At 34.5% G+C, this 22,700-nt stretch overlaps 1 long non-coding RNA gene across 2 annotated transcripts; it reads left to right on the top strand.

Annotated features, from left to right (window-relative positions):
* The first annotated feature begins 2,479 nt into the window (after positions 1-2,479).
* LOC148761967 (uncharacterized) lies at positions 2,480-8,733 on the top strand. 2 transcript variants are annotated; one of them, XR_016027161.1, is made up of 3 exons: positions 2,480-2,726; positions 7,633-7,716; positions 8,552-8,733. It is a non-coding gene; the product is annotated as an uncharacterized LOC148761967 (long non-coding RNA). The 2 variants fall into 2 exon arrangements; XR_016027160.1 differs by lacking the exon at positions 2,480-2,726 and adding an exon at positions 6,862-6,984.
* Positions 8,734-22,700: the final 13,967 nt, after the last annotated feature.

Raw genomic sequence — 22,700 nt, 5'->3', positions numbered from 1 at the left:
ATTACAAAATTGCCATATCATGTTATTGAGTTTTATTATATGGTGGATTATATATTAATTAATCACTGCAGTAGGGGGTTTCTGTGGACCAGCCTTTTAGAGGGGCACGGTAAACCCCATTATATTCTTACCTCGAACGGAGAGGCGCGTAGGGTATCTCCTGGGGTAAAGTTTAGGGTTCACTTCACGCTAAACCACCACATGAGGGGGAAATCAGCCAACGCCAAGGAACGGCTATGTTTTCAAAACAAAAACATGATTTATGTGAAATGTGAATTTTAATAGCCTTGGCGGTCTCGGTAGGATGCCTCAGCCAAGGTGTCCCCGAGAATGGATTTATGGCACAAGCCTAGATTTTTATGAGATTCATAAGCCTCTTTACGTGTTTTGAACAAAATGTGTTATAATGCTATAACCCAGTTTATGATGATTTACTTTATTGTCTCCATGTACTCAACTCTAGATGTTTATGATGATGTTTGTTTACTCATTGAGATTTTATAATCTCACCACCTTCCTTTCCACCCATTTCAGGTTCAGTATATACTGTAGATAGCTGATCTCATCGAGGACTACAGTGGGATCTGCATTTTCCAAACCGTAGGTTCACAATCCTCTTTACTTTTGTTTATTCGGGGGCACTCTTGTTATTGTAAATTAAATTAAATATTTTGGCTTACTGTATTTAAGTATGTATAAATTTATTTAACTTTTACGTTATAAAAATTATTCACGTATAACTCTATAAATATTGTTTTATAAGAAAATAGAATATTTTACTTAATATTGCTTTTATTTTCTTATTATATTCAAATAACCATAATTTCGTTTTAAATGAAGATTTTAGACTTTTAAACTCATTTTGAATATGAATTGTGTGTTTTGTACTTGTATATTACGTTTTAGCCAGTTTTAAACTTTTTGAGAAAAATGACCAAAATACCCTTGTGAGACGAAAAATTAATATTTTATTTGTTTAAAGTTGGAAACAGCTTAAAATATTTTAGAACACGATATTTGACAATGGTTGCTCACAAGGGAACAGAGAAACTGATAGTAAAGCCTTGCGGGGTTTCGGGTTGACATTCCGGGCAATAAGTGTCTACCGGGACACCGCGGCGGTTGTCACGGGCTCGAGGGGAGTACCGGGTTGTGACAATTTGATTGGTATCATTGCTTTTGGTTTTCAAGATCAAAGTTTTTAGTTTTAAAGTTGTTTTAAATATTTACAATATCAGTGTGGCCCCGGATTAAGTTAAGTTAGGTTAGGTTGAATAGAATGCATGCATTTGCATATAGAGCCTAAGGTTACCTAAACTTGCTCGTATTTTTTTTATAGATTATAATGCCTCCTCGACGCGGACGCCCACCTCTCACTAGATCGGTTGGGAGGGGAAGAGGTCGTTCCCAACGTCATCAGCCAGATACAGTAGAAGAGGAATCAGCTGCATCTACCATTCGGGCAGCACCTGCTGCTGAGCAGGCCGATAGTCCTCCACATCCTCCATCTCCTCAGCCACCTACTGGTATTCCCGCCATGCCTACTGAGGCAGCACAAGCATTGGCAGCTTTCTTTGCAGCAATGGCTGGTCAAGCTCAGACTGGTCAAGTTCCACCTGTAGTGCCTCCAGCTACTCATTTAGTTCCACCACCAATACAGGATGTATCCATTTCCAAGAAGCTGAAGGAGGCTAGGCAATTGGGTTGTGTATCTTTCACTGGTGAGTTGGATGCCACTGTGGCAAAAGACTGGATTAATCAGGTGTCCGAGACTCTTTCTGATATGGGATTAGATGATGACATGAAGCTAATGGTGGCTACGAGATTATTAGAGAAGAGGGCTCGTACTTGGTGGAATTCGGTGAAGTCCCGTTCCGCTACTCCTCAGACATGGTCCGATTTTCTCAGGGAATTCGATGGTCAGTATTTCACTTATTTCCATCAAAAAGAAAAGAAGAGAGAATTTCTGAGTTTGAAACAGGGAAATCTAACTGTAGAGGAGTACGAGACTTGTTTTAACGAGTTGATGTTATATGTGCCGGATCTGGTGAAATCTGAGCAGGATCAGGCCAGCTATTTTGAGGAAGGGCTCCGTAATGAGATCAGAGAGCGAATGACAGTGATTGGTAGGGAGCCACATAAGGAGGTGGTACAGATGGCTTTACGGGCTGAGAAGCTCGCGACTGAGAATAGAAGGATTCGGATTGAGTTTGCAAAAAGGAGGAATCCTGGTATGTCTTCTAGTCAGCAAGTAAAAAGAGGCAAGGACTCAGCGACTTCAGGGAGCACTACTTCTGTTTCCGTGACATCTCCTCGACCTCCATTTCCACCATCACAGCAGAGACCTTCGAGGTTTAGCAGATCTGCTATGACTGGTTCTGGGAAGAGTCTCGGAGGTTCTGACAGATGCAGAAATTGTGGTAATTATCATAGTGGGCTATGTAGAGGGCCAACAAGATGTTTCCAATGTGGACAGACGGGTCACATTAGGAGTAATTGCCCACAATTAGGACGAGCCACTGTAGCTGCATCATCTCCACCAGCTCGCACAGATATACAGAGGAGAGATTCTTCTGGGTTACCACCAAGACAGGGAGTAGCCATACGGTCTGGTGTGGAGAGTAATACCTCGTCACATCCACCTTCGAGACCACAGACTCGTACCGCGACAAGAGTTTTTGCTGTGACAGAAGATGAGGCACGAGTCCGACCTGGAGCAGTGACAGGTACTATGTCTTTATTTGATAAAGATGCTTATGTTTTGATAGATTCTGGCTCAGATAGATCTTATGTGAGTACGACATTTGCATCAATTACTGATAGAAACCTGTCACCATTAGAGGAAGAAATTGTAGTGCATACCCCTCTAGGAGAACAGTTGATTAGAAATACTTGTTATAGAGACTGTGGGGTAAGGGTAGGTGAGGAAGAATTTAGGGGTGACTTAATTCCTCTAGAGATCTTGGATTTTGATTTAATATTAGGTATGGACTGGTTAACTGCACATCGGGCGAACGTGGATTGTTTCTGAAAAGAAGTTGTTCTTCGAAATTCGGAGGGAGCAGAGATTGTGTTTGTAGGGGAACGTCGAGTATTACCATCTTGTGTAATCTCGGCCATCAAAGCTTCAAAATTAGTGCAAAAAGGGTATCCGACTTATTTGGCATACGTGATCGATACTTCAAAGGGGGAACCTAAGTTAGAGGATGTCCCAATAGTAAGTGAGTTTCCTGATGTATTTCCTGATGATTTACCGGGAATACCTCCTAATCGAGAGCTTGAGTTCCCTATTGATTTACTTCCGGGTACCGCACCTATTTCTATTCCTCCATATAGAATGGCTCCAGCAGAGTTGAAGGAACTGAAAGCCCAGTTGCAAGATTTGGTGGATAAAGGTTTCATTCGCCCTAGCATTTCTCCTTGGGGAGCACCAGTCCTATTTGTAAAAAAGAAAGATGGCACTCTTCGATTGTGTATTGATTTTCGTCAGCTGAACCGAGTGACCATCAAGAATAAATACCCTTTACCCCGGATAGATGATCTTTTTGATCAATTACGAAGTGCTATGGTATTCTCTAAGATTGATTTGAGATCTGGGTACTATCAGTTGAGGATTAAGGAGCAGGATGTACCTAAGACTGCCTTCAGGACGCGTTATGGGCATTATGAGTTTCTGGTGATGCCGTTTGGTTTGACTAATGCCCCGGCAGTTTTTATGGATCTTATGAACAGGGTGTTCCATCCATACTTGGATAAGTTTTGTGATAGTATTCATCGATGACATCTTGGTTTATTCGAAGAATGATGATGAACATGCTGCCCATTTGCGCATTGTGTTGCAAACTTTGCGCGAGAGACAACTCTATGCCAAGTTCTCTAAATGTGAATTCTGGTTGAAGGAAGTGGTTTTCTTGGGACATGTGGTGTCCGGAGCTGGAATTTATGTCGATCCCAAGAAGATTGAGGCAATCTTGCAATGGGAGCAACCAAGAACGGTAACTGAGATTCGTAGTTTCCTTGGCTTAGCCGGTTATTACCGGAGATTTGTTCAGGAATTTTCTTTGATAACAGCTCCTCTGACTCGTTTGACTCGTAAAGGAGTTAAGTATGAGTGGGATGACGTTTGTGAGAATCGATTTCAGGAGCTAAAGAACCGGTTAACCTCCGCTCCCGTTTTAACACTTCCTGTTAATGGAAAAGAATTTGTGGTATACAGCGATGCATCTAAGTTGGGATTAGGGTGTGTGTTGATGCAGGATGAGAAAGTAATAGCTTATGCTTCCCGACAGTTGAAGAAGCACGAGACGAATTACCCTACTCATGACTTGGAGTTAGCAGCAGTAGTATTCGCATTGAAGATTTGGAGACATTATTTATATGGTGAGCGTTGTCGAATTTTTTCTGATCATAAAAGTTTGAAGTATTTGCTCACCCAGAAAGAGCTTAACTTGAGACAGAGACGATGGTTGGAGTTGATTAAGGATTATGACTTAGTGATTGATTATCATCCGGGAAAAGCAAATGTTGTAGCGGATGCCTTAAGTCGTAAATCCTCATCGTCGTTAGTAACACTTCAAAGTTCTTATTTTCCGATGTTACTTGAGATGAAATCTCTAGGGATCCAGTTGAATAATGGTGAGGATGGAACCCTACTTGCTAGTTTTGTCGTGAGACCTTCATTGTTGAATCAGATAAGAGAATTGCAGAAATCTGATGATTGGTTGAAACAGGAAGTTCAAAAGCTGCAAGATGGAGAAGCTAGTGAGTTTAGACTCAGCGATGATGGTACTTTCATGCTTAGAGACCGAATTTGTGTTCCTAAGGATGATCAGTTGAGACGAGCTATTTTGGAGGAAGCTCATTCTTCCGCCTACGCTTTACATCCCGGAAGCACCGAGATGTATCAGACTATTAAAGAAAGTTATTGGTGGCCAGGTATGAAACGAGACATAGCAGAGTTTGTAGCGAAATGTCTCACATGCCAACAGATCAAGGCGGAGCATCAAAAACCGTCAGGTACTCTTCAACCTTTATCGATTCCTGAATGGAAGTGGGAGCATGTGACTATGGACTTTGTATTGGGTTTGCCGCGGACACAAAGTGGGAAGGATGCTATTTGGGTGATTGTGGATAGATTGACTAAGTCCGCCCATTTCTTGGCTATCCATAGCACGTATTCTATTGAGAGGCTGGCAAGACTTTATATAGATGAGATTGTGAGATTACACGGAGTCCCAGTTTCTATTGTGTCAGATCGAGACCCTCGATTTACTTCTCGATTTTGGCCGAAATTTCAGGAAGCTCTTGGAACTAAATTGAGATTTAGTACTGCCTTTCATCCACAGACAGATGGTCAATCTGAGAGAACTATTCAGACCTTGGAGGATATGTTACGGGCTTGTGTCATTGACTTTGTCGGGAGTTGGGACAGACACTTGCCATTGGTGGAGTTTGCTTATAATAACAGTTTTCAGTCTAGTATTGGGATGGCACCATACGAGGCTTTGTATGGAAGGAAATGCCGAACTCCGCTCTGTTGGGATGAAGTAGGTGAAAGGAAATTGGTGAATGTGGAATTGATTGATTTGACAAACGATAAGGTCAAAGTTATCCGAGAGCGATTAAAGACAGCTCAAGATAGGCAGAAGAATTATTCGGATAAACGAAGGAAAGATTTGGAGTTTGAAGTCGACGATAAAGTTTTTCTTAAGGTTTCTCCTTGGAAAGGTAATAATTTGAAATTTCCAAGTATTAAATCTTATTTGATTATACTATTGTGATAATTTGTGGTATTTATTGGATGATGAAAGGTGTGATTCGATTCGCGAAGAGGGGAAAGCTCAATCCAAGATACATTGGACCTTTTCGTATCATTGAAAGGATTGGGCCAGTGGCTTACAGACTTGAATTACCCCCAGAGTTAGATCGAATTCATAATGTCTTCCATGTCTCGATGTTGAAAAAGTATGTTCCCGATCCCTTTCAAATTTTAGAGACACCTCCCATTGAGTTGCATGAGGATTTGAAGTTCGAGGTGCAGCCTGTACGTATTCTAGATCGAAAGGATCGAGTGCTAAGGAACAAGAGCATTCCAATGGTGAAAGTATTGTGGAAGAATGCTCGAATGGAGGAGATGACGTGGGAAGTCGAGAGCCAGATGAGAAACCAATATCCACATCTTTTATTCGAATCAGGTAAGTGAAATTTTGAGGTCAAAATTTTATTTTAAGGGGGGTAGTGCTGTAAAGCCCGACCTTATAAAATACTATTCATGACATACATGTGATGATAGCATGATTGCATACTAGGAGAGTCCCAAAAAATTTACAAAAGTCGGTATTGTACCTAGAGGTACAACAAAGTTTATTTAATCCTCGAACTAGATAAAATAGGAATTTTAAAGTGAGATTAAGAGTTTCACAGTTCATGGATGACTTAAAATGGTAATTTGGAGTTTGAGAATCAATTTGGAGTCAAATCGGAATTTTCACTAACTAGGGGCAAAATGGTCATTTGCCACCTGGGGACAAAATGGGAATTTTAGAAAAGATTTTTTTGACCCCATTTGACTTATTGAAGTATGATTTGAGGTTTAGAAGTGAAAAATTTTAATTTCGGTATAATTTGGAGTATAGGGGTAAAATGGTAATTTTGCCACCTCAGGGGCAAAATTGTAATTTTTCACCACCAGGATATTTTTTCCAGCACATGGTCTTCCTTGTCTTCATCTTTGACCCTTGACTAAAGATGTGGTGGAGATAAAATGTTTAAATTTTTAAAATTTTAAAAACGGGCCAATGACATGATGCCATGTGTCATGCCTTTATTAATTTATTATTTTCCTTTTTAAAAGGCACAAAATCAGCCCATCTTCCACCCCATGGCCAGCCAAACCAGCAAGAAGAGAGAGAAAACAAAAACAAAACCCTAGGGAGAGAAAATCAAAGAAAAAGTGTGAATTTTCAAGGAAATTAAGTGAAAAAGGTGAGTTTTTTCTATTAAGCTTGAGTTTTCTTATTCCCAAGCATTTCTCTTTATTTTCCATGATTAAATTACATGTTTTCATGATGAATTAAATTCTGAAAAAATGGGTTAGGAGAGAGAAACTTGTTGGATTTATTTGATTTTAATTTATGTTAGAGTTTTTAGTTAGTTTAGCATATTTAGAAACAAAACAACAAGAAAAGAATTTATTTTCTCCCCCAACCATTAATGGCTGAATTTACCATGTAGTGAGTGAGGATGAGTTTGATTTTATTCTAGGAGAATTGGTTAAGGAATGATGAATTATGAGCCTAGAAAAATAATGGGAATTTTCGGAGCAAAAATACGAATTTTTACCCACTAGGGGTATTTTCGTAATTTATTGTTGGGACTGATAATTTGCACCACACTGAGGGACATTAAGTTAATTTGGGTGCAATTGAGGTATAGAAACTGAAAAGAATTAAATTGGAGTTTAAACGGACCCGTTAGGAATTTAATCGGGTGATAAGACGAATTAGGCCAATACCGGGTTTAAATAGTTACCAGTGCATTTTTGCATTCCATATCATGCATTGGTAATCTAAATTAGTTTAATTTTGATTTAGTACCAACTTGGTGAAACTCTCGATTTTGTATTGTGTCAAGGTGGTGAGTCCTCCGATAAAGGCAAGCAAATTGCATCCGAGGACCAGTAGACAGAGTGCTTCGAAAGTTTGCATTCTAGACATTGTGAGTAAACTTACTGTCATTTTAATTATCTAGGGTGGTTTTTAAATGCTTTCATGAATTCTATGGAAAAAGGAATTTAAAAAGATAAATTTTCATGTTTTATGAATAAATGAGTTTCAATGAAATTAAATTATAAATTGTTTTGAAATTAATAGTGATTTTGAAAAATAGAGTACACGGAGACTGTTAATTGTGGCAATTCGATTGTTTAAATTAACTGGCTTATGATAAATCGAGCATGATTGGCTAGTTGGCAATTGTATTGAAATGCGAATTGTTTGGTTACCTTGAAAAACTACGAATTACAAAATTGCCGTATCATGTTATTGAGTTTTATTATATGGTGGATTATATGTTAATTAATCACTGCAGTAGGGGGTTTCTGTGGACCAGCCTTTTAGAGGGGCACGGTAAACCCCATTATATTCTTACCTCGAACGGAGAGGCGCGTAGGGTATCTCCTGGGGTAAAGTTTAGGGTTCACTTCACGCTAAACCACCACGTGAGGGGGAACTCAGCCAACGCCAAGGAACGGCTATGTTTTCAAAACAAAAACATGATTTATGTGAAATGTGAATTTTAATAGCCTTGGCGGTCTCGGTAGGATGCCTCGGCCAAGGTGTCCCCGAGAATGGATTTATGGCACAAGCCTAGATTTTTATGAGATTCATAAGCCTCTTTACGTGTTTTGAACAAAATGTGTTATAATGCTATAACCCAGTTTATGATGATTTACTTTATTGTCTCCATGTACTCAACTCTAGATGTTTATGATGATGTTTGTTTACTCATTGGGATTTTATAATCTCACCACCCTCCTTTCCACCCATTTCAGGTTCAGTATAGACTGTAGATAGCTGATCTCATCGAGGACTACAGTGGGATCTGCATTTTCCAAACCGTAGGTTCACAGTCCTCTTTACTTTTGTTTATTCGGGGGCACTCTTGTTATTGTAAATTAAATTAAATATTTTGGCTTACTGTATTTAAGTATGTATAAATTTATTTAACTTTTACGTTATAAAAATTATTCACGTATAACTCTATAAATATTGTTTTATAAGAAAATAGAATATTTTACTTAATATTTCTTTTATTTTCTTATTATATTCAAATAACCATAATTTCGTTTTAAATGAAGATTTTAGACTTTTAAACTCATTTTGAATATGAATTGTGTGTTTTGTACTTGTATATTACGTTTTAGCCAGTTTTAAAATTTTTGAGAAAAATGACCAAAATACCCTTGTGAGACGAAAAATTAATATTTTATTTATTTAAAGTTGGAAACAGCTTAAAATATTTTAGAACACGATATTTGACAATGGTTGCTCACAAGGGAACAGAGAAACTGATAGTAAAGCCTTACGGGGTTTCGGGTTGACATTCCGGGCAATAAGTGTCTACCGGGACACCGCGGCGGTTGTCACGGGCTCGAGGGGAGTACCGGGTCGTGACAGTATTCATAGATGACATCCTGGTTTATTCAAAGAATGATGATGAGCATGCTGTCCATTTGCGCATTGTGTTGCAAACTTTGCGCGAGAGACAACTCTATGCCAAGTTCTCTAAATGTGAATTCTGGTTGAAGGAAGTGGTTTTCTTGGGACATGTGGTGTCTGGAGCTGGAATTTATGTCTATCCCAAGAAGATTGAGGCAATCTTGCAATGGGAGCAACCGAGAACGGTAACTGAGATTCGTAGTTTCCTTGGCTTAGCTGGTTATTACCGGAGATTTGTTCAGGGATTTTCTTTGATAGCAGCTCCTCTGACTCGTTTGACTCGTAAAGGAGTTAAGTATGAGTGAGATGATGTTTGTGAGAATCGATTTCAGAAGCTAAAGAACCGGTTAACCTTCGCTCCCGTCTTAACACTTCCTTTTAATGGAAAAGAATTTGTGGTATACAGTGATGCATCTAAGTTGGGATTAGGGTGCGTATTGATGCAAGATGAAAAAGTAATAGCTTATGCTTCCCGACAGTTGAAGAAGCACGAGACGAATTACCCTACTCATGACTTGGAGTTAGCAGCAATAGTCTTCGCATTGAAGATTTGGAGACATTATTTATATGGTGAGCGTTGTCGAATTTTTACTTATCATAAAAGCTTGAAATATTTGTTCACCCAGAAAGAGCTTACTTATGGTTGGAGTTGATTAAGGATTATGACTTAGTGATTGATTATCATCCGGGAAAAGCAAATGTCACGACCCGGTACTCCCCTCGAGCCCGTGACAACCGCCGCGGTGTCCCGGTAGACACTTATTGCCCGGAATGTAAACCCGAAACCCCGCAAGGCTTTACTATCAGTTTCTCTGTTCCCTTGTGAGCAACCATTGTCAAATATCGTGTTCTAAAATATTTTAAGCTGTTTCCAACTTTAAACAAATAAAATATTAATTTTTCGTCTCACAAGGGTATTTTGGTCATTTTTCTCAAAAATTTTAAAACTGGCTAAAACGTAATATACAAGTACAAAACACACAATTCATATTCAAAATGAGTTTAAAAGTCTAAAATCTTCATTTAAAACGAAATTATGGTTATTTGAATATAATAAGAAAATAAAAGAAATATTAAGTAAAATATTCTATTTTCTTATAAAACAATATTTATAGAGTTATACGTGAATAATTTTTATAACGTAAAAGTTAAATAAATTTATACATACTTAAATACAGTAAGCCAAAATATTTAATTTAATTTACAATAACAATAGTGCCCCCGAATAAACAAAAGTAAAGAGGACTGTGAACCTACGATTTGGAAAATGCAGATCCCACTGTAGTCCTCGATGAGATCAGCTATCTACAGTCTATACTGAACCTGAAATGGGTGGAAAGGAGGGTGGTGAGATTATAAAATCCCAATGAGTAAACAAACATCATCATAAACATATAGAGTTGAGTACATGGAGACAATAAAGTAAATCATCATAAACTGGGTTATAGCATTAGAACACATTTTGTTCAAAACACGTAAAGAGGCTTATGAATCTCATAAAAATCTAGGCTTGTGCCATAAATCCATTGTCGGGGACACCTTGGCCGAGGCATCCTACCGAGACCGCCAAGGCTATTAAAATTCACATTTCACATAAATCATGTTTTTGTTTTGAAAACATAGCCGTTCCTTGGCGTTGGCTGAGTTTCCCCTCACGTGGTGGTTTAGCGTGAAGTGAACCCTAAACTTTACCCCAGGAGATACCCTACGCGCCTCTCCGTTCGAGGTAAGAATATAATGGGGTTTACCGTGCCCCTCTAAAAGGCTGGTCCACCGAAACCCCCTACTGTAGTGATTAATTAATATATAATCCACCATATAATAAAACTCAATAACATGATATGGCAATTTTGTAATTCGTAGTTTTTCAAGGTAACCAAACAATTCGCATTTCAATACAATTGCCTACTAGCCAATCATGCTCGATTTATCATAAGCCAGTTAATTTAAACAATCAAATTGCCACAATTAACTGTCTCCGTGTACTCTATTTTTCAAAATCACTATTAATTTCAAAACAATTTATAATTTAATTTCATTGAAACTCATTTATTCATAAAACATGAAAATTTATCTTTTTAAATTCCTTTTTCCATAGAATTCATGAAAGCATTTAAAAACCACCCTAGATAATTAAAATGACAGTAAGTTTACTCACAATGTCTAGAATGCGGACTTTCGAAGCACTCTGTCTATTGGTCCTCGAATGCAATTTGCTTGCCTTTATCGGAGGACTCACCACCTTGACACAATACAAAATCGAGAGTTTCACCAAGTTGGTACTAAATCAAAATTAAACTAATTTAGATTACCAATGCATGATATGGAATGCAAAAATGCACTGGTAACTATTTAAACCCGGTATTGGCCTAATTCGTCTTATCACCCGATTAAATTCCTAACGGGTCCGTTTAAACTCCAATTTAATTCTTTTCAGTTTCTATACCTCAATTGCACCCAAATTAACTTAATGTCCCTCAGTGTGGTGCAAATTATCAGTCCCAACAGCAAATTACGAAAATACCCCTAGTGGGTAAAAATTCGTATTTTTGCTCCGAAAATTCTCATTATTTTTCTAGGCTCATAATTCATCATTCCTTAAACAATTCTCCTAGAATAAAATCAAACTCATCCTCACTCACTACATGGTAAATTCAGCCATTAATGGTTGGGGGAGAAAATAAATTCTTTTCTTGTTGTTTTGTTTCTAAATATGCTAAACTAACTAAAAACACTAACATAAATTAAAATCAAATAAATCCAACAACTTTCTCTCTCCTAACCCATTTTTTCAGAATTTAATTCATCATGAAAACATGTAATTTAATCATGGAAAATAAAGAGAAATGCTTGGGAATAAGAAAACTCAAGCTTAATAGAAAAAAACTCACCTTTTTCACTTAATTTCCTTGAAAATTCACACTTTTTCTTTGATTTTCTCTCTCTAGGGTTTTGTTTTTGTTTTCTCTCTCTTCTTGCTGGTTTGGCCGGCCATGGGGTGGAAGATGGGCTGATTTTGTGCCTTTTAAAAAGGAAAATAATAAATTAATAAAGGCATGACACATGGCATCATGTCATTGGCCCGTTTTTAAAATTTTAAAAATTTAAACATTTTATCTCCACCACATGTTTAGTCAACGGTCAAAGATGAAGACAAGGAAGACCATGTGCTGGAAAAAATATCCTGGTGGTGGAAAATTACAATTTTGCCCCTGAGGTGGCAAAATTACCATTTTACCCTTATACTCCAAATTAAACCGAAATTAAAATTTTTCACTTCTAAACCTCAAATCATACTTCAATAAGTCAAATTATACTCTAATAAGTCAAATGGGGTCAAAAAAAATCTTTTCTAAAATTCCCATTTTGTCCCCAGGTGGCAAATGACCATTTTGCCCCTAGTTAGTGAAAATTCCGATTTAACTCCAAATTGATCCTCAAACTCCAAATTACCATTTTAAGTCATCCATGAACTGTGTAACTCTTAATCTCACCTTAAAATTCCTATTTGATCTAGTTCGAGGATTAAATAAACTTTGTTGTACCTCTAGGTACAATACCGACTTTTGTAAATTTTTCGGGACTCTCCTAGCATGCAATCATGCTATCATCACATGTATGTCATGAATAGTATTTTATAAGGTTGGGCTTTACAGCAAATGTTGTAGCGGATGCCTTAAGTCGTAAATCCTCATCGTCGTTAGCAACACTTCGGAGTTCTTATTTTTCGATGTTACTTGAGATGAAATCTCTAGGGATCCAGTTGAATAATGGTGAGGATGGAACCCTACTTGCTAGTTTCATCGTGAGACCTTCATTGTTGAATCAGATCAGAGAATTGCAGAAATTTGATTATTGGTTGAAATAGAGAGTTCAAAAGTTGCAAGATGGAGAAGCTAGTAAGTTTAGACTCAACGATGATGGTACTTTGATGCTTAGAGACCGAATTTGTGTCCCTAAGGATGATCAGTTGAGACGAGCTATTTTGGAAGAAGCTCATTCTTCCGCCTACGCTTTACATCCCGGAAGCACCAAGATGTATCGGACTATTAAAGAAAGTTATTGGTGGCCGGGTATGAAACGAGACATAGCAGAGTTTATAGCGAAATGTCTCACATGCCAACAGATCAAGGCGGAGCATCAAAAACCGTCAGGTACTCTTCAGCCTTTACCGATTCCTGAATGAAAGTGGGAACACGTGACTATGGACTTTGTATTGGGTTTACCGCGGACACAAAGTAGGAAAGATGCTATTTGGGTGATTGTGGATAGATTGACTAAGTCCGCCCATTTCTTGGCTATCCATAGCACATTTTCTATTGAGAGGCTGGCAAGACTTTATATAGATGAGGTTGTGAGATTACATGGAGTTCCAATTTCTATTGTGTCAGATCGAGACCCTCGATTTACTTCTCGATTTTGGTCAAAATTTCAGGAAGCTCTTGGAACTAAATTGAGATTTAGTACTGCCTTTCATCCGCAGACAGATGGTCAATCTGAGAGAACTATTCAGACATTAGAGGATATGTTACGGGCTTGTGTCATTGACTTTATCGGGAGTTGAGACAGACACTTGCCATTAGTGGAGTTTGCTTATAATAACAGTTTTCAATGTAGTATTGGGATGGCACCATACGAGGCTTTGTATGGAAGGAAATGTCGGACTCCGCTCTGTTGGGATGAAGTAGGTGAGAGGAAATTGGTGAATGTGGAATTGATTGATTTGACAAACGATAAGGTCAAAGTTATCCGATAGCGATTAAAGACAGCTCAAGATAGGCAGAAGAATTATTCGGATAAATGAAGGAAAGATTTGGAGTTTGAAGTCGACGATAAAGTTTTTCTTAAGGTTTCTCCTTGGAAAGGTAATAATTTGAAAATTTCGAGTATTAAATCTTATTTGATTATACTATTGTGATAATTTGTGGTATTTATTGGATGATGAAAGGTGTGATTCGATTTACGAAGAGGGGAAAGCTCAACCCGAGATATATTGGACCATTCTGAATCATTGAAAGGATTGGACCAGTGGCTTATCGGTTAGAATTACCTCCGGAGTTAAATCGGATCCACAACTTTTTCCATGTCTCCATGCTTAAGAAATATGTACCAGATCCCTCTCACGTCCTCGAAGCACCTCCGATCGAGTTGCATGACGATTTGAAGTTTGACGCACAACCTGTGAGTATCTTGGATCGAAAGGATCGAGTACTGAGGAACAAGAGTATTTCAATGGTCAAAGTGTTGTGGAAAAGTGCTCGAATGGAGGAAATGACATTGGAAGTGGAGCAGCAGATGAGGAATCAATACCCGCATCTATTTGTCGAATCTGGTAAGTGAAATTTTGAGGTCAAAATTTTATTTTAAGGGGGGTAGAGTTGTAAAACCCGACCCTATAAACACATGTCATGACATACATGCACTGAGTAGCATGTTATTATGTTAGGAAAAGTATCTAAGAATATACGAAACTCGGTATTGTATCTAATGGTACACTTGAGTTGATTTAGCCTCGAACTAGTTCAAATAAGAATTGTAGGATAAAATTTAATATTTTATAGTCAAGGAATGACTAAAAATGATTGTTCGGAGTTCGAGAGTTCATTAGGGGTAAAATTGGAAATTTTGATGTTCAAGGGCAAAAGTCATCATTTTGCCACCAAAGATAATAATTTGATCATGGAGTGAAATCTTTTACCAAGATTAACTATTTGGAGTATAATTTAATGATAGGAAGTGAAAAAGTTTAATTCTGGAGTGTAGGGGTAAAATCGTAATTTTGCCATCCACGGACAAAAATTTGAAATTTTGAGAGAATTTAGATCAAATTTGAAAAATTGGAGAATGGTATGAGTATAAGGGATGAAAAATATGTCTATGGGCAATTTTTCAGTTTTTAGGGCAAAAATGTAATTTTTAACTTTTACGGGGGCAAAAGTGTAAATTTTAAAAATTACTCCACCAAGACTTTGGATAAGTCTGAGAATTTTATCTAAGCTATGGATATGTGGGACAAGTATATGGTGAAAATTTGGAAACAAATGGATGGCTAGAATTTAAGGAATTAATAAAACAAAAAAAATGAATAAAATAATATTATAATATTTTAAAGGAAAAGTCAGCCCATTTAAACCCAAATTTTTAGTGCTAGCCGGCCATAAGGAAGAAAAAGAGAGGAAATAGAGAGGAAAGGAAGAAAAAAAGAAAAACCAAAGAGAAACAAGAAAATTCAAAGGGAAAATCACGAATTTCGTTCGTTTACGCGTCTAACGGTAAGATTTTTCGATTTTAGCTTGATTTCTACCTTTCCTAAGCCTTTATTTCCATTAGGCATGCTTGAGGAGAGAGATCAAAGAGTGACACCATGTGCTGGCCAAAATTCAAGGGGGGTGGAATTTTGGAATTTTTAGGTTTTGATTTTTAGTTAAATTGATAGTTTTAGTTAGTTAAAGCAAGTAATCAGTATGGCTTATGAATTTCTTAAAAAGCTTGGCTCATGCCAAAAATTATTATCATACTCAGTTATCTAGGATACCTTGGCCGAGGGCTATCCCAACTGAGTCCGCCAAGGCTATTAGAAAGTCATGTTTTTATTTTGAAAACATAACCATTCCTTGGAGTTGGCCGAGTTCCCCTTCACGTGGTGGTTTTGCGTGAAGTGAACTCTAAAAGTTATACCTCAGGAGTTACCCTACTCACCTCTCCAACCGAGGTAAAAATATAACAGGATTCCGTGCCCCTTTAATAGGCTAGTCCACAGAATCTAGCCCACTGCAGCAAGTCAAACCCACCATACAATAAAATTTTGACAGCATGACAGGGCTAATATATTACTACCCAGCCTGCAAGGGTAAAATAAAGCAATTCATATAATTCATAAAAAACACAACCCAGCCAGTCATGCCAATACAATAACATAAGCCATTAATTCAATTTTAAATTTACAACATATCAGTGGTCTCCAATTATTCTATTTTCAAAATCGTTATTTCGTTTCAAGACAATTTATAAAATATTTTCATTTAAACTAATTTTGTTTACAAAACATAAAAATTTACCATTTGAACTCATTTTCATAAAATTCACCAAAACCGAATAAAAACATACTTTAGATAATTAAAATGATGGTAAGGTTACTCACCGTGTCTAGAGTGGGGATTTTCGAAATACTCAAACTATAGGTCCTCGGGTGTAATTCCCTTGCCTTTATCAGAGGACTCACCACCTTGACACAGTACAAAATCGAGAAATTCACCACATTAGTACTAAATTGAAATTAAACTAATTTAGACTACTAATGCTTGATATGGAATGCAAAAATGTCTAAATTTTTGCCTAAATGCGGTGTTAGCCTATTTCGATCTTTTACCCGATAAATCGATATACGCGTCCGTTTAAACTCCAAATTAATTTTTTTCAATTTCTATACCTCAATTGCACCCAAATTGACTTAATGTCCCTCAGTGTGGTGCAAATTATCAGTCTCGATAGCAAATTACGAAAATACCCCTAGTGGGTAAAAATTTATATTTTTGCTCCGAAAATTTCCATTATTTTTCTAGGCTCATAATTCATCATTATTCATCATAATTCCTCAAATAAACATCAAGATCAGCAGCCAATATTCCCCTAGAAAATTCAGCATAATGGGTTTCAATGGGAGAAAATTATATCTTTAGCTTATTTTTGCTATATTTCAATATAACTTAACTAAAATCACTTAATTCAATAATAATCAACCAAAAATCAAGCTCAAAACTCATCCATGGAGGTTTGGCTAGCATGGGTGTCCATACCCACTTTCTAATTTTGCATGGAAATGAGAAAAAAATGCATGGGTAGTGAAAATCACAAGGAAAATCAATGAAATTTACCTTTTCAGTGCTTGATTTCTTGATTTCTCTTGATTTTCCCCAAATTTTCAGGTAGGGTTCTTATTTGTTTTTTTCCCCCTTTTCTCCCCTGGTTTGGACAGCTGAAGAAGATGAGAACTCTGGAATTTTTACCTTTTTAAAGGCTAAAATAATATAATATTATTTTATTCATTTTTTTAATGTTTTATTAATTCCTTAAATTCTAGCTATCCATTTGTTTCCAAATTTTCACCATACACTTGTCCCACATATCCATAGCTTAGATAAAATTCTCAGACTTATCCAAAGTCTTTGTGGAGTAATTTTTGAAATTTACACTTTTACCCCCGTAAAAGTCAAAAATTACATTTTTGCCCCAAAAATTGAAAAATTGCCCATAGACATATTTTTCATCCCTTATACTCATATCATTCTCCAATTTGTAAAATTTGATCTAAATTCTCTCAAAATCTCAAATTTTGTTCGCGAGTGGTAAAATTACGATTTTGCCCCTACACTCTAGAAATCACCAAAATTAAACTTTTTCACTACCAAACCCTCAAATTATACTCCAATACTCAAATAATACTCCAATAAGTCAAATGGGGCCAAAAAAATTCTTTTCTAAAAATTTTCATTGTGTCCTTGGATGGCAAATGATCATTTTACCCCTAGACAGTAAAAATTTCGATTTGACTCCAAATTGATCCTCGAACTCTAAATCACCATATTAAACCATTCTGGGACTTTAATATTCTTAATTTCATTTTAAATTCTCTATTTGATCTAGTTCGAGGCTTACATTAACTTAATTGTACCATTTGGTACATTGTCGTCTTTTAACGATTTTTCTTTCGAGGCTTTCCAAGTATGCAAGCATATTGTCAATCATATGAATGACATGAAAAGTATTTTATAAGGTCGGGCTTGACAGTTTATTTTTAAATGCCCTTTATGTATTTTATGAAATGAAAACGAGATTAAAACGGGATTTTTAATGTTTTAGGAATAAATGTGACAAATAAAATTATATTGTATTGATTATGAAATTGAGTAATTGGAGGCTACAAATTTACTTGAAAAATATATATTTTCCTAGGAATGACTTATGAGAAATGAGTATATGTGGCTATATTTTGTGAGTGCATTGGGAAATTTATGTAAGTTGTTTTTACTATACAGGCTGGATAAATAAATAAAAGCCACGTTATACTGTCGAAATTTTATTAAAATTGGTGGGTTAGTCACTACAGTGACGGGTTTTCGTGGACTGCCTATTAGAGGGGCACGGTAAACCCAGTTATATAGTTACTCCGGTTGTAGAGATGAGGAGGGTAACTCCCGAGGTAGTATTAGAGCTCACTTCACGTCGAACCCCCACGTGAATGTGTAACTCGGCCAATGCCAAGGAACGGCTGGTTTTAAAAATAAAAATGTGTTTCACGTGTGAATATTTTGACACCCTTGGCAGACTCGGTTAGATGCCTCGGCCAAGGTATCCCCGAGAATTAGTTTTGGCTTGAGCCTTGTTTTAATAAAAGACATAAGCCTTAACAACTGTTTTGGTAAATTACAAATATTTTATGGTTTAAGAAATAAATTGGAAACATTATGAAATGGGTTGAAATTTATTGTTTAAACTTGCCTCCATTTTACTCGCCTTTAGATATTTATGATAATGTCTGTTTACTCATTGGGATTGCAAAAATCTCACCCAACTCCTTTCCACCCATTTCAGGTTCAGTATAGACTGTAGATAGCTGATCTCATCGAGGACTACCATTGGATCTGCATTTTCCAAATCGTAGGTTCACAGTCCTCTTTACTTTTGTTTATTCGGGGGCCCTCTTGTTATTGTAAATTAATTAAATATTTTGGCTTACTGTATTTCAGTATGTATAAATTTATTTAGTTTTTACGTTATAAAAATTATTCACGTATAACTCTATAAATATTGTTTTGTAAGAAAACAGAATATTTCACTTAATATTTCTTTTATTTTCTTATTATATTCAAATAACCGTAATTTCGTTTTAAATGAAGATTTTAGACTTTTAAACTCATTTTGAATATGAATTATGTGTTTTGTACTTGTATATTACGTTTTAGCCAATTTCAAAATTTTTGAAAAAAAAATGACCAAAATACCCCTGTGTGGTAAAAATTTTATTTTGATTGTTTTTGATCTAAAATAGTGTATATTCTCTAAAAACTCGATATTTAACAACGATTGCTCACAGGAAAGGAAAGAAACTGATATGTAAGCCTTACGGGGTTCCGGTTGGCATTTCGGATAATGAGTGTCAATTGGGACATCGCGACGATTGTCATGGGCCTGAGGGAGGTTCCGAGTCGTGATAAAGATAACTTAAGATTAAATGATGTCGTTCGTGGAACAGATGCCACGGAGGTGCTAACTCTTCTCCGTATGTAACCGCACTTCCGAACCCATCTCTAAAAAATCATAAAGCAATTCTCATTCTTTCGACAGACCTAAAATTAATTTAAGATTTCGTTGATCAGAACCGAGTTAATAAGTGACCAATCGCACCTAAAAAAGATGATTGGTGGCGATTCCAAATATGATTAACTTGTTTTATCTTCTCCACATCTAGCGATTGGGTTCACGGACCCACACGTTATGACAATTATAACTAATAATAAACTTTATTTATATGATTACACTTAATAAGTTTATTAGCTATCATCTTAGTTCTTATAACATATTATTTATAATTACTATTATTTATACACATTTTGATATAAAACATTATAACATATAAGCTATATCATTAATTTCATATATATATATAATTATAGATGAAGTTTATAAGTTTTAATATTATAATATGTAAAAAAAAGTGATAAAATTTTGGTCCATTGGTCCAAAATTAGACCAACCAAATCAATTTTATATTTGGTCGGTTTGGTCTTTCTTTATATTTGATGGTTTTGATCGATTTTTTAAAAATAATTAGTCCATTTGGTCCCTAGGTATGGTGGACCAAAACAATTAATCCACCCGTTAGCTCACCCCTATATTAGGTTATTATACGTACGTATATAAATCATAATCATAGTAATTTAATATTAGTTATATATATTTATTTATTTATGAATTTATATTAATATGAAATTACAAGTTATATACTTTAAATAATATAAGTTATATGTTAATATTATAATATATGATAGTAAATATCCTACATATTAATCTGTTTTAATTGTTGCACCTTTGTAATGTTTTATAATACAAAATATTACGCATATATATATATAATTTTATAAATATATTAGATACACATATTTAATTTATACATAAGCATTACTATAATTTATAATAAACTTTATTTATATTATTATACTTAATAATTTTATTAGTTATCACCTTTGATTTTATAACAAATTGTTTATAATTAGTCATTATTTATACAAATTTTGATATAAAATATTATAACATATAAGTTATGTCATTAATTTCATCTATATAAATATATATAATAAAGTCATATATTTTATATACATATATTTAATTTATACATAAGCATTACTATAACTCATAATAGACTTTATTTACATGATTATATAAAATATTTTAACATATAATTTGTATCATTAATTTTATATATAAATATATAATAAAGTAATATATTTTATATATATACATATATTTAATTTATATATAAGCATTACTATAACTTATAATAAACGTTATTTATATGATTACACTTAATAAGTTTATTAGCTATCACCTTAGATTTTATAATATATTGTTTATAATTAATTATTATTTAAGCAAACTTTGATATAAAACATTATAACATATAAGTTATATAATTAATTTCATATATATATAGTTATGTATGAAGTTTATAAGTTTTAATATTATAATATGTAAAAAAAAGGTGATATAATGTTGGTCTATTGGTCCAAAATTGGACCAACGAAACCAATTCTACATTTAGTTGGTTTGGTCTTCATTTATATTTGGTTGGTTTTGGTTAGTATTTTAAAAATGATTGGTCCATTTGGACCTTAGGTATGGTGGACCAAATCACTCAATCCACCCATGTGCTCACTCTTATATTAGAGTATTATACATACGTATACAAATCATAATCATAGTAATTTAATATTAGTTATATATATTTATTTATTTATAAATTTGTATAAATATGAAATTACAAGTTATATATTTTAAATGATATAAGTTATATGCAAATATTATAATATATGATAGTAAATATCCTACACATTAATATCATAATACAAAATGTTATGAATATATATATAATTGTATAAATATATTATATATACATATATTTAATTTATACATAAGCATTACTATAATTTATAATAAACTTTATTTATATGATTATACTTAATAACTTTATTAGTTATCACTTTTGATTTTATAATATATTGTTTATAATTAGTTATTATTTATAGAAACTTCGATATAAAACATTATAATATATAAGTTATGTCATTAATTTCATCTTAAGTTATGTCATTAATTTCATCTATATATATATATATAATAAAGTCATATATTTTATATACATATATTTAATTTATAAATAAGCATTACTATAACTTATAATATACTTTATTTATATGATTATATAAAACATTTTAATATATAATTTTTATCATTAATTTTATATACATATAATAAAGTAATATATTATATATATATATATATAATTTATACATAAGCATTACTATAACTTATAATAAACTTTATTAATATGATTACACTTAATAAGTTTATTAGCCATCTCTTTAGATTTTATAACATATTGTTTATAATTAATTATTATTTATACAAATTTTGATATAAAATATTATAACATATAAGTTATATCATTAATTTCATATATATATATATATATATATAATTATAGATGAAATTTATAAGTTTTAATATTATAATATGTAAAAAAAAAAGTAGTAAAATTTTGATCCATTGGTCCAAAATCGGACCAACCAAACTAATTCTATGTTTAGTCAATTTAGTCTTTTTTTATATTTGATTGATTTTGATCGATTTTTTTAAAAATACTTTATCTATTTGATCTTTATGTATGATGAATCAACCACTCAATCCACCCATTTACTCACCCTTATAGGATTCCTATTTGCCATTCTACACTTCTTCAAAACCAGAGACCTAGCAAAACAACTGTACTGGTTAATAAAATTGCAAGCTTTTAAGAAAGTAGAAATGCCAACTTATGCATAAAAACCAGAGCATGAATCATGACACAGACAAGCATGAAAAAACTCTTAAATTGAAGGCAAAATGATTGGATAATTCCATTGTTTTCAATATATGGTGCAAGATAATCTAGTTACCATGATTTGTAATTTAATAACTTTTAAAGAAAAATCCTCTTGACTGCTTATTAAGGGTACAGTTGCTTCCAGTTAAGCAAGAGTACCCAAGCTGAACACACCATTGGTGATTAAGATTTGTACCCAATTTCAGCTCAAGGGAGCTGAACTCAAATTCCCAACCAAAAACGTGAAAAAGGATATAAGCATTCAAAGATCCCTAATTGGGTTTTAAAAAAGTAGGTCTAAGGGACTCCCTACTCGGCTTTGAAATAGATGGATTGGCACCTGT

This window comes from Theobroma cacao, chromosome 6, assembly GCF_053813885.1.
Source record: "Theobroma cacao isolate CCN51 chromosome 6, ASM5381388v1, whole genome shotgun sequence".
Lineage (NCBI taxonomy): Eukaryota > Viridiplantae > Streptophyta > Magnoliopsida > Malvales > Malvaceae > Theobroma > Theobroma cacao.
This window is presented reverse-complemented; position numbering and strand designations above follow the sequence as displayed.